Below are 10,016 nucleotides of genomic sequence, written 5' to 3'. Positions count from 1 at the left end.
TCGTGTTTGGACAGATTTCAAGTCACACACATCACTGTGGACTAGTCCCAATGGCTCGAAACTTCTTTCAATACTATGAAACGAAGACCTAGTAAGCTTAGATTCAATGCATGTTTCACATTTATGATTTGAATCAATTTGAAACCTAGGCAAGTAATTTAGTTTGCTTAGTCTACGTAAAGTATTGTAATTTATGTGACCTAATCTACCATGCCACAGATTAGGAGACTCAACCAAGTAAACAGAATGAGTTTTCTCATTACTCATAACAGTTGGGGTTACAGCAATTACATTCAATTTAAACAGGTCATCAGTCATATAGCCTTTCCCAACATAAACTCTTATTTTGGTAATCACCAGCTTATCCGCCTCAAAGACCATGCGGAACCCATTCTTGCTCAGAAGAGACCCAAAAACCAGATTCTTGCGAATCTCTGGCACGTACAACATATTAGTCAGAGTAAGCTCTTTGTTAGATGTCATCTTCCGGATCACCTTACCTTTACCAAGCACTTTAGAAGTTGCAGAGTTTTCCATGAACAACTTTTCACCATTTGTAACTGGTGCAAAAGTAGTGAGCATGCTCCTGTTGGAGCAGACATGGCAAGTGGCCCCAGTGTCCAGCCACCACTCCTTTGGGTTAGACCCCACCAGGTTAACCTCACTAATCACCGCCGTGAGGTTTAGCTCAGGCATTTCATCTGAGAGATGATCTCTCTCATTTCCAACCATATTAGCCTGAGGACGCTGCTTATTATCCCTCCGAGGTTGACGGCAGTCTGCTGATCGATGCCCAACTTTGTCACAATTGAAGCACTTTTCATTGAACTGGAACTTAGGTTTCTATCCTACCCCACCTGCAGGCTTCAACTGAGACCCTTTCGTAGCTTGTTTTTTATCTTTTCAATTTTCGTTACCCTGTTTGGCTTTAAAGGAGTGAATTTTCTTAGTACCAGAACTTTGGCCGTACTCTAATACATTAGCCTTCTCAGAGTAAGAATTTTCTAACTTACGTTCAGCCCGTTTGTTATCCTCCTCAATGCGCAGCTTGATAATTAAATCCTCGAAGGACATCTCTTTCCTCTTATGCTGTAAATAGCTTTTGAAAGCCTTAAGCCTTCCACTGAAGAGGTAGCTTGTGAATAGCAGCAGCCACCTGTTGAGATTCTAACATGGTCAGACCCTTAGCATGCATTTCTTGCAAAAGCACTTGATAATCCTGCACTTGGCTCACCACTGAACGTGAATCAACCATTTCGAAGTCCATACACCGATTGGCTAAGAATTTCTTAGATCCGACATCCTCGGTCTTGAATTTCTTTTATGAGGACTCCCAGAGCTCCTCCTTAGCAGACTTCTTTACCACATATACATGATACAGAGAATTCTGTAGGCCATCCAAGACATAGTTGCAGCACAAAAAATCAGCACTTTTTCAAGTGTCCCAAGCTACACCCCTATGCACATCAGTGTCGTTTTCAGCCACGATATGGACATCCTCAGTGAGGAAACGTGTAAGGCCCAACATAGTGAGATAGAAAACCATCTTATTCTGCCATGTTTTAAAATCAGTACCAGCAAACTTATCCGGTCGAATTGCACGATTCACCAGAAATGGAGCCGGAAACAATGGCAAAGGTGCCGAAACCGCAGCCCTAGGCACTGGCAAAGGTATTGTGCCAAACTGGATTGCCGAGGCCACAGCCGAAGGCAAAGTTAGGTTCACTCCAACATGGGAAATCCCGTCTCCAATTATCCCGTCAATGGGAGAAATGTCAGTCGTGGTCTCCATAGGGTTAACAATGGTCATTGCAGGATTTGGTACACCGGTACCAACAGTGTTGCTTCCGTTGTTCACATCGTTATTTCCATGTGACGCCATTGAACCGGAGCAAGCAACAAATAATTTAGAATAATTATAAGTTTGTAAAGTTGTATATAAATTCGAGATCAAGTTATCTGTTCAGAAAATAAAACTGCAGAGTTAAAGAACAGATTATTTTGTCAAATTATTAACAACTTAACAATCATTTAAAATGAATTAGAAATCATGCAGAAACCATGAACTGGAAAAATTGACAAAAACTAATGAACAGAATTTGATTTACTAAAGCCAATTTCGATTTAAGCTTGTAGGTAAATATTAGAGAATCAAATCAAACCGAAGGCCTGTGTATTCACAATTTCCTTAAATCGAATTCGCGGCCTCACCGGAGTGCAAGAGGTTTTGATCGGTGTTCGATTTCCAAGACACAATCGGTTGTCGATTCATGCTGCACTACATTAACCACCAGCGAATTAGCTGTGATATACTCTATCTCACAAAGAAATTATAAGCACAATGAAGAACTTGAAAGTGAGAAAAAGAAGATTGTTGCGTAAAGGAAGAAGCTTGCATTTCACTTGTGATTTTCCAACCTAGAGAGACTCCTATTTATACCAATGGAAGAAAAGCTAGCTCATTAATCAAGGAGTTAAAAACATGAAGGGACTTGAGTTACTTGAGTTACAACGTATGAAGAGACTTCTATTCAATATTTTTCATTCAATTCTAACATTACACTGATGGAATCGTCAGAAGCCTCGTGCTGGCAAGTTCTCTAATTCAATTCCTTTTTTCTGTAAGATGCAGTATGAATTTGTTGTTTGCCTATAATGCTATCTATTAATTCTTGAAAAAATCATTGGACATCTAGGTTTTGCTGGCAGCTAGGACAAAAACAACAGCTACAACAACGGAATGGGCACTCTCTCTTTTATTGAACAATCCAAAAGTCTTAAAAAAGGCCAAAACTGAAATTGTTAATCTCGTAGGTGATGAACGTCTGGTGGAGGAATTCGACATGATTAAACTACCTTACTTATGTTGTATTATAAATGAAACACTAAGAATGTATCCTCCGGCTCCTCTACTAGTACCTCATCAGTCCTCTGAGGAGTGTTTTGTAGAAGGATATCGCATACCTACAAACACAATGTTGCTAGTGAACTTGTGGCTATTCAGAATGATCCTATGATTTGGAAGGATCCCGGAAAATTTCAACCTGAAAGATTTGAAGACCTTACAGGAACAAGAGATGGATTCAAGTTCATACCATATGGTTTCGGGAGGAGAGGATGTCCCGGAGAGGCCCTCGCTTCCCGTATAATCGGACTGGCATTAGGATCAGTTATCCAATGCTTTGATTTGGAAAAAGTTGGTAAGGAAATGGTAGACGTGACTGAAGGAATTGGAGTATCTCTGTCCAAAGCTCAACCTTTAATGGCTATGTCCTGCCCTCGTCCCATAGCAACTAAGCTTTTTTCTCCTTAACTTGTGTTTTGTTGTTTTATTTTACTTTTTATTTCTTTAAGTGATAGTGTGTGTTGTGCTTGTTTGGAAGCGATAATGCCTAAGCAATCTAAGGGAATGGGGTGCTTATGATTTGGGTTTTTATTCTACCTTGATTGTTTGATCGTAATTAGTAAATTAAAAAATTATTATATCTTTATGAATGAACCGTTAGAGACCTTCAATGTATCTATTTCTTTGACTCGTATTGTGAAAGATAATCACCTTGATTATTCGATAATCATTTGTAACATTAGATAATGAAGCTGGAACATTCAAATTTATATCCCAAATTGGGGGTTGTAGGAGATGATGGACAGTGTTTGACGAAATCTCGTGTATTAAAATACAGAAATCGTTACAAATTGTATTTTGATAAATACAAGTGATGTTGACCTTCTTGTAATTGCAAAATTACAAAATCTTCTGATTAATGATCTAAATATTTGAAGACGAGAGGCCACGTGATTTGAATCCTAATATTCAAGAATTTGTTGAAAATTTGATTTATCGAGACTTGACTTGTTCGGAACTTGAACTTCGGGACTTAGACTTGGACTTAAATTTGATTTGATTAGAAGAAGACTTTGATCTCCTTGGACTTGGCATGACCTGTTTGATTCGAAAAAGATTTTAATTTTCTTGAGGTTCACCGGATTTGGATTTGAGAGGAATTCTTCCATTCTTTTGATCTTGGAATTTTTTCAGCACTTCGTGGCATTCTATACTTTTCTTCTTGCTTGCTTTCTGTGTCCCGTCTTATGGACAATTGGTCTTATTTATAGGAGAGGATTCAGGCTAATTTTAATAATTACTCAATTATATTTAATTAAAAGAGATAATTGAGTAATTATGGTTTTATTTATTTTGTTTGTTTATTTTATTTGTTTGTTTATTTATTTAAAATTTGGTAGGGGCCTTTAGGTTTTTACGAACTTTAGTAGACTTAAGATTTAATTGGGCTAATGATTTGAATTGACCCAATCCATTTTATTATTATTATTATTATTATTATTATTATTATTATTATTATTATTATTATTATTTATTTATTTATTTTAAGTTTACAAATGCCCCCCTCAAGATTTATTTATTTATTATGAAATAAATAAATTAATAAATCTTGATTTTCGATTTTATTTTTGATTTGTTCGATTTTTATTTTTATTTTTATTTGATTTGTTCTCAAACATCCCACTAATAAATTAATATAGATGAAAAATTTGAAAGTAAAATGTGAATTTGATGAAATGCTTATCCTTCAAATTTGAGAAATTTTTTTGTCGAATTTTGATTACTTATTTATTTATTTTATACGACCCATAACAAAATTTATTTAAATAGGCTTTTCATGTTTTATGGCAAATTGGGTTTAAGTGAAGTCTGTTACCCGCCTATGTATACGTAGGAATTATGAGACTTAGAAACAAATTGATTAAATTTTACAAGCAAAGGTAAAGAATTTTTTTTTTTCTTTTACTCCCCCCCTCTCTCTCTCTCTCTCTCTCTCTCCCTTTTTCACTCTTGGTTTCCGTCGTTGGAAACCAAAAAATAAAATTGGTCTCCGCCGGTGGAAATTGAAACCAAAACTAAACCAATTTGCTGGCAGAAACCAAAAGTAGGACTTTTGAATTTACTTTTTTTTTTCTCTCGTTTTCCGTTCCCCTTTTTTCTATTTTTTTTCTTATTTGTTTGTTGACTTTGAGGCGGAAATCAACCGAAACCAAACAAATTTGTTTATTTTGATTTTGACAAAAACTTTATTTGTTTTGGTTTTGATTTGACAGAAACCAAGTTGGCAGCTCCATTTTTTTATTATTATTTTAATTAACAATTGGATTTGAACTTGGAATTGGCTTTCTCGGTTTCTTCATCCCGTTGGTAGAAACCTTTGTAAACAATTTTTTTAAATGTTAGTTAGCTTTCTTGGTTTCCGAAAACAAAATTGTTTACCAAACAATTGTGGGCAGAAACCAAATTTTTGGTTTTTGCCAATTAATTTTTTTTTTTATATTAACCCGATTCCAATTGTTGGAATTGTTTTTGCCAAAAATGGCAGAAACTACCTTTTCAACAATTTTTTTTTTATTATTAACTCTTGATTTGATTTGATTTTTTTTTTTAACCAATTGTTGAAATCAACTGCAGAAACCTCATTTTCAATATATTTTTTTAGTTCTTGGTTTCTGAACCAATTTGGAATTGGAACTTTTCAACATATTTCTTTTTTTTTACCACATTTTTTGGGGTTGATTATTGTTATTATTATTGTCATTATTATTTTTTTTTTAACAAAGTCGAAACTAACATTTTTCATTTTTTTTATGCAGGGTTTCAATTCTTTGAAGGGAATCAATGATTTCAAGATTCAAGATTTTCTTCTAGTAGAGGTTAAATTTTTTATGTTGCAATTATTGTATGAGTTCAAGAAAAATATGCATATGACCAAACTTAAAATTGCAAACCTTCATACACATTGAGGACCAAAGACCGCCACTTTTCACCATTTAATGCACTTTTTGTTGAGGACCAAGGACCTGCTCCTTCCATCGTCCAAGGTACTTTGTGTTAAGGACTAAGGACTGGCTCCTTTGACCGTCCAAGGCACTTTGTGTTGAGGACCAAGGACTGGTTCCTTCAACTGTCCAAGTCACTTTGTATTGAGGACAAAGGACTGGCTCCTTCCATTGTCCAAGGCACTTTGTGTTAAGGACCAATGACTGGCTCCTTCAACTGTCCAAGACACTTTGTGTTTAGAACCAAGGACCTGTTCCTTCCATCATCCAAGGCACTTTGTGTTAAAGACCAAGGACTTGCTCCTTCGACCGTCCAACGTACTTCATGTTTAAGACCAAGGACCTATTTCTTCGACCGTCCAAGACACTTTATGTTAAGGACCAAGGATTTGCTCCTTCGACTATCCAAGGCATTTTGTGGTGAGGACCAAGGACCTATTCCTTCAACTGTCCAAGACACTTTGTGTTGAGGACCAAGGAACTATTCCTTTGACCGTCCAAGTCTGGCTCCTTCTATTGTCCAGGGCACTTTGTGTAAAGGACCAAGAACCTATTCATTCAACTGTCCAGGATACTTTGTGTTGAGGCTGCTTACATATTTGGGAGACTCATGATTTTAGACAATAAACCAATTTAAGAGATTTACTGGCCCCATTTTTTTTTTTCAGGCATGGCTCAAACAAATTCTAATAATAAAGTGTACTCTGACAAACACAAAATTGTTGAGTTTAAAAATTAAGGTAAAATTTATCTGCATTTCAAAGATACTGATGTAAAGTACCATGCCCAGACTGACGTACGGGGTGAACTTAAATTTAGTGTCCATAAGCCAACAACATATCCTTTCCCTGATTTTCTGGAGCTGTTTTCGGAGTTGCATATGTCCACCATTAGTGAATGTCACGAGAGTTTGGATACTGGCAAGTCCAACCGCTCTAGCAGTCACCTTCTCTTTTTGTGTCTTCTGACTCATCATTCCCAGAGCATGGAGTGCATCCCAAAGGCTGTAATTTGTGAAAGGATTGACAATAGAGAAATACGATGGAGAAGTGCACTGGTTAGTCGAGGAGTGATTTCTTTTCTTCCAAAATTTTGGGAGTGGTCTTTATGGGTCCAAAAACTTCTACTCAAGAGAAATTTTACCAAGTTAGCTTTTGTGGTCTGTTCTGCTACAGAAGATTACCATTGTCCAAACTCTATTTATAGAACTCTTCGTGAGGTTTGGTGTCCAGAGACCAATACCTTTGTGACTGCCAATGTTGAAATTGACATTTCTCTTTGGGACATCCGCTAGATAAGTAGACTTTCGATCATGGGTCATTACTATGAAGAAGTAGTTCCAAGCCTTTCAGAGTTGACGGAACATCTTCCCAAGTCTTGTCTATACCTCTGTAATGTTTTCACATTGATTGCTCGTGCAAATGAATCTTACAGGGTTACTCACGAACAATGGATTAATTTTTGGTTTCATGAGAATGGTTGTGTCCAGAATCCTCGACAACACAAAAATTATAAGAATGCTATGAATTCAAATCCATTCAAGAGGTGTCAACAAAGAGTATCGAAGGAAATACTGAGGCCCATGGTGGCAAACAAGCCGAGAGACATTACTTGTAGGGATCAACGTCATTGGAGCAATTTGACAGTATCTATGTATGTGGAAGAAGAAGAGAAATTAGAGATAGCAGCCTATCTCTCCCTATAGCTTTGTCGCTTCGTTCTTCCATCTGGGGATGAAAGTATGAGAGTTGGGACCTTTAAAGCGTCTTCTAGGATGGCAGGTGGATACACTTATAGCCTGGTCCCACCCATATTAGTGAGCATTTAGAGTAGACTTATACGAACATCAAACTATCAGACAAACCCAAACCTTGACTTAATTTCACATTCATTTCCTAGACATTTTCTTTATGCTTGGGCGGCAACTTATTTTGTCTGATGTATTTATGCTCATGTGGATAAGAGTTATTCTCGCCCTATAATTTGAAGATATGCTGGCACTCTGAGTGCTTTTCAGTCTTGGGAGAAAAATGTTGTTGATTGTCGAAAATTTATCCATGGAGCGATGAACACCAGTGACTTTTGCTGGAATCCATTACCCTCACCGTCTCATCCTGATGTACGTGTGGATGACCAACAGAGGTATGCAGATACTTCAGAATTGATGATGAGCATTCGATCTGGATTTGTTTTTTATCGTCGAGGAAATTCACTATCATTCTTGAGGCGTATAATTCTCACAGGTTTGTGAGACAGTTTGGCTTTAGACAGAAACTTCCCGGTTCACCAAGAAAGTTGAATATTTCCTCACTGTAGGTGACATGTATCGGGTTTGGTTGTCCTTAACTCGAACAAAAAGTGGGTCTGTATTTCATATTCCAAAGTATGTGAGGGATATACTTCAAAACGTTGGTGTTGAATACCAGGCTTGGTGGAATGGCGAAGTGTTATCACTCTTGACCAAAGTCCAGGTGCAAGTCTTATATTATTGTGAAAGCCGTGACTTTGTTCTTGGCCCGACTCCGAACAGGATTTTAGCTAAGGGTTAAACCCTCCAAATTTTGCTCTTGAAGAGGCTTCTCGAAAGAGGGATCCAAACCAGTAAAATGAAAGAGGTATTAAGAGAATCAAAATTATGGTTCCATCGGCAAAGATTGCTGCCACCTCTGAGCCTGCTGATAAGGTGCCAGAAGCACTTTTGATTCTAGATCACAGTAGTCCTAGAGATCAGGCATCACAAGCACTGAGAAAGACTTTGACTCTAGAAGATTAAAGTTCTAGAGATCAAGTATAGTTCTTTTTTTTTATCGTAATGTTTGTATTTGATTTCTGTCACAATCTTCAATTTTAGGCTCCTCTTTCTCGATTATACAAAATCAAACGATCAGTAGAACCGAGGCCACTTCAAGCTACTTCGAATCTTTCAAAAGGTGAAGTTGGAGCTTCTCATAGTAACATCAGCCTCCCGAACACACCATCAGATGGTGAATTTTTAGACATGTAACCTAGGACATGAAATGCAGGTATGTTCCTTGTTTTTGTTTGCTGCACCTTTTTTTTTTTTTTGAAATCATATTTCACTTTTGTAGGTTTTTCGAGCATTCCTGAAGAACTAAATTTCTCCATGAATCCAAACTTTTTGCAAGATCAGATTGGCGAGAATGACGGGCGAATCGATGCACTTCAAGGAATATATGGTATTCATGATTCTCATGATCCTCCTTGCAAATATTCGGGCACCATCAATGGAAGTACTTCGATGCTTATCATGGACAATTTTAATGCTGAAGATGAAGTGAATTCAGGGATTGTAAGAGCTAATATTTCAGAGATCAATTAAGGAGTCTCTGTCGTTCCATCTTCATCGGCTTTAGTTAGTATCCCGCCTTCACAGACAAATAATTATCGGGCTACACCAATCTATTCTTTTATGTATGGTCCTCCGCCTGGGATTACCCATGATTTTCCTTATGTGAAGGCTGCTTTGTAAGAAGCCATGACTAATTACCTTCAAAAGTGTTTTAACAATGTCTTGAAGTATGGATTCTCCAACATTCGATCTTTATGGGATGAAAATAATTTAATTCTTCAAGATGTAATTACCAACACATTCCACGTAGACCAGTGCCTTTGATGAAGCGCATGGATATGTTTCTGAAAGGAGTCGACTCTTACTTATCTGAAAGAAAGCAACACTTGGATTGTCCAACCGTTGAAGAAAAGGTTGAGCAGTTGAAACGTTTGAACATTCAGCTGGGAGTAAAGGATTCTACGTGTTCTTTGTTGAGAGGCAAAATTAGTCAGCTAACCTTTGAGCCAAATAGACTCCGTGATGAACTTCAAGCCCAAGAGGAAGAGAAAAGGATTATTAGAATCAAGAAAGCAGCATTGGAAGAAGTATAGACAAGAGGTGTCGCTAGCATAGCATCCATTGACCAGAAAATGAAGACACTTGAAGATAGTTTCCTACGAGTGATCAATGGCGAGTGATCCTAACGAAGTCAAGAATTTCTAATCTTTTTTGAGACTATATTGTATGAATTTTGACTTGCTATTTTTTATTTGGATGAACTTTTCTTTTTCATGTTTCTTGTATTTTTTTATTTTTTTTTACTACAAAATCTAGTAAACAAATTGAATGAATTTATTAGTTGTAATTGAACTTGAAT

General features: G+C 36.9%; 1 pseudogene; it reads left to right on the top strand.

Annotated features, from left to right (window-relative positions):
• The window catches only part of LOC111391065, a 7,502-nt pseudogene extending 4,189 nt beyond the window's left edge, over positions 1 to 3,313 (top strand).
• Positions 3,314 to 10,016: the final 6,703 nt, after the last annotated feature.

This window comes from Olea europaea, unplaced genomic scaffold (assembly GCF_002742605.1).
Source record: "Olea europaea var. sylvestris unplaced genomic scaffold, O_europaea_v1 scaffold747, whole genome shotgun sequence".
NCBI lineage: Eukaryota > Viridiplantae > Streptophyta > Magnoliopsida > Lamiales > Oleaceae > Olea > Olea europaea.
The sequence above is the reverse complement of the archived record's forward strand: the minus strand, read 5'-3'. Positions and strand labels throughout refer to the sequence as shown.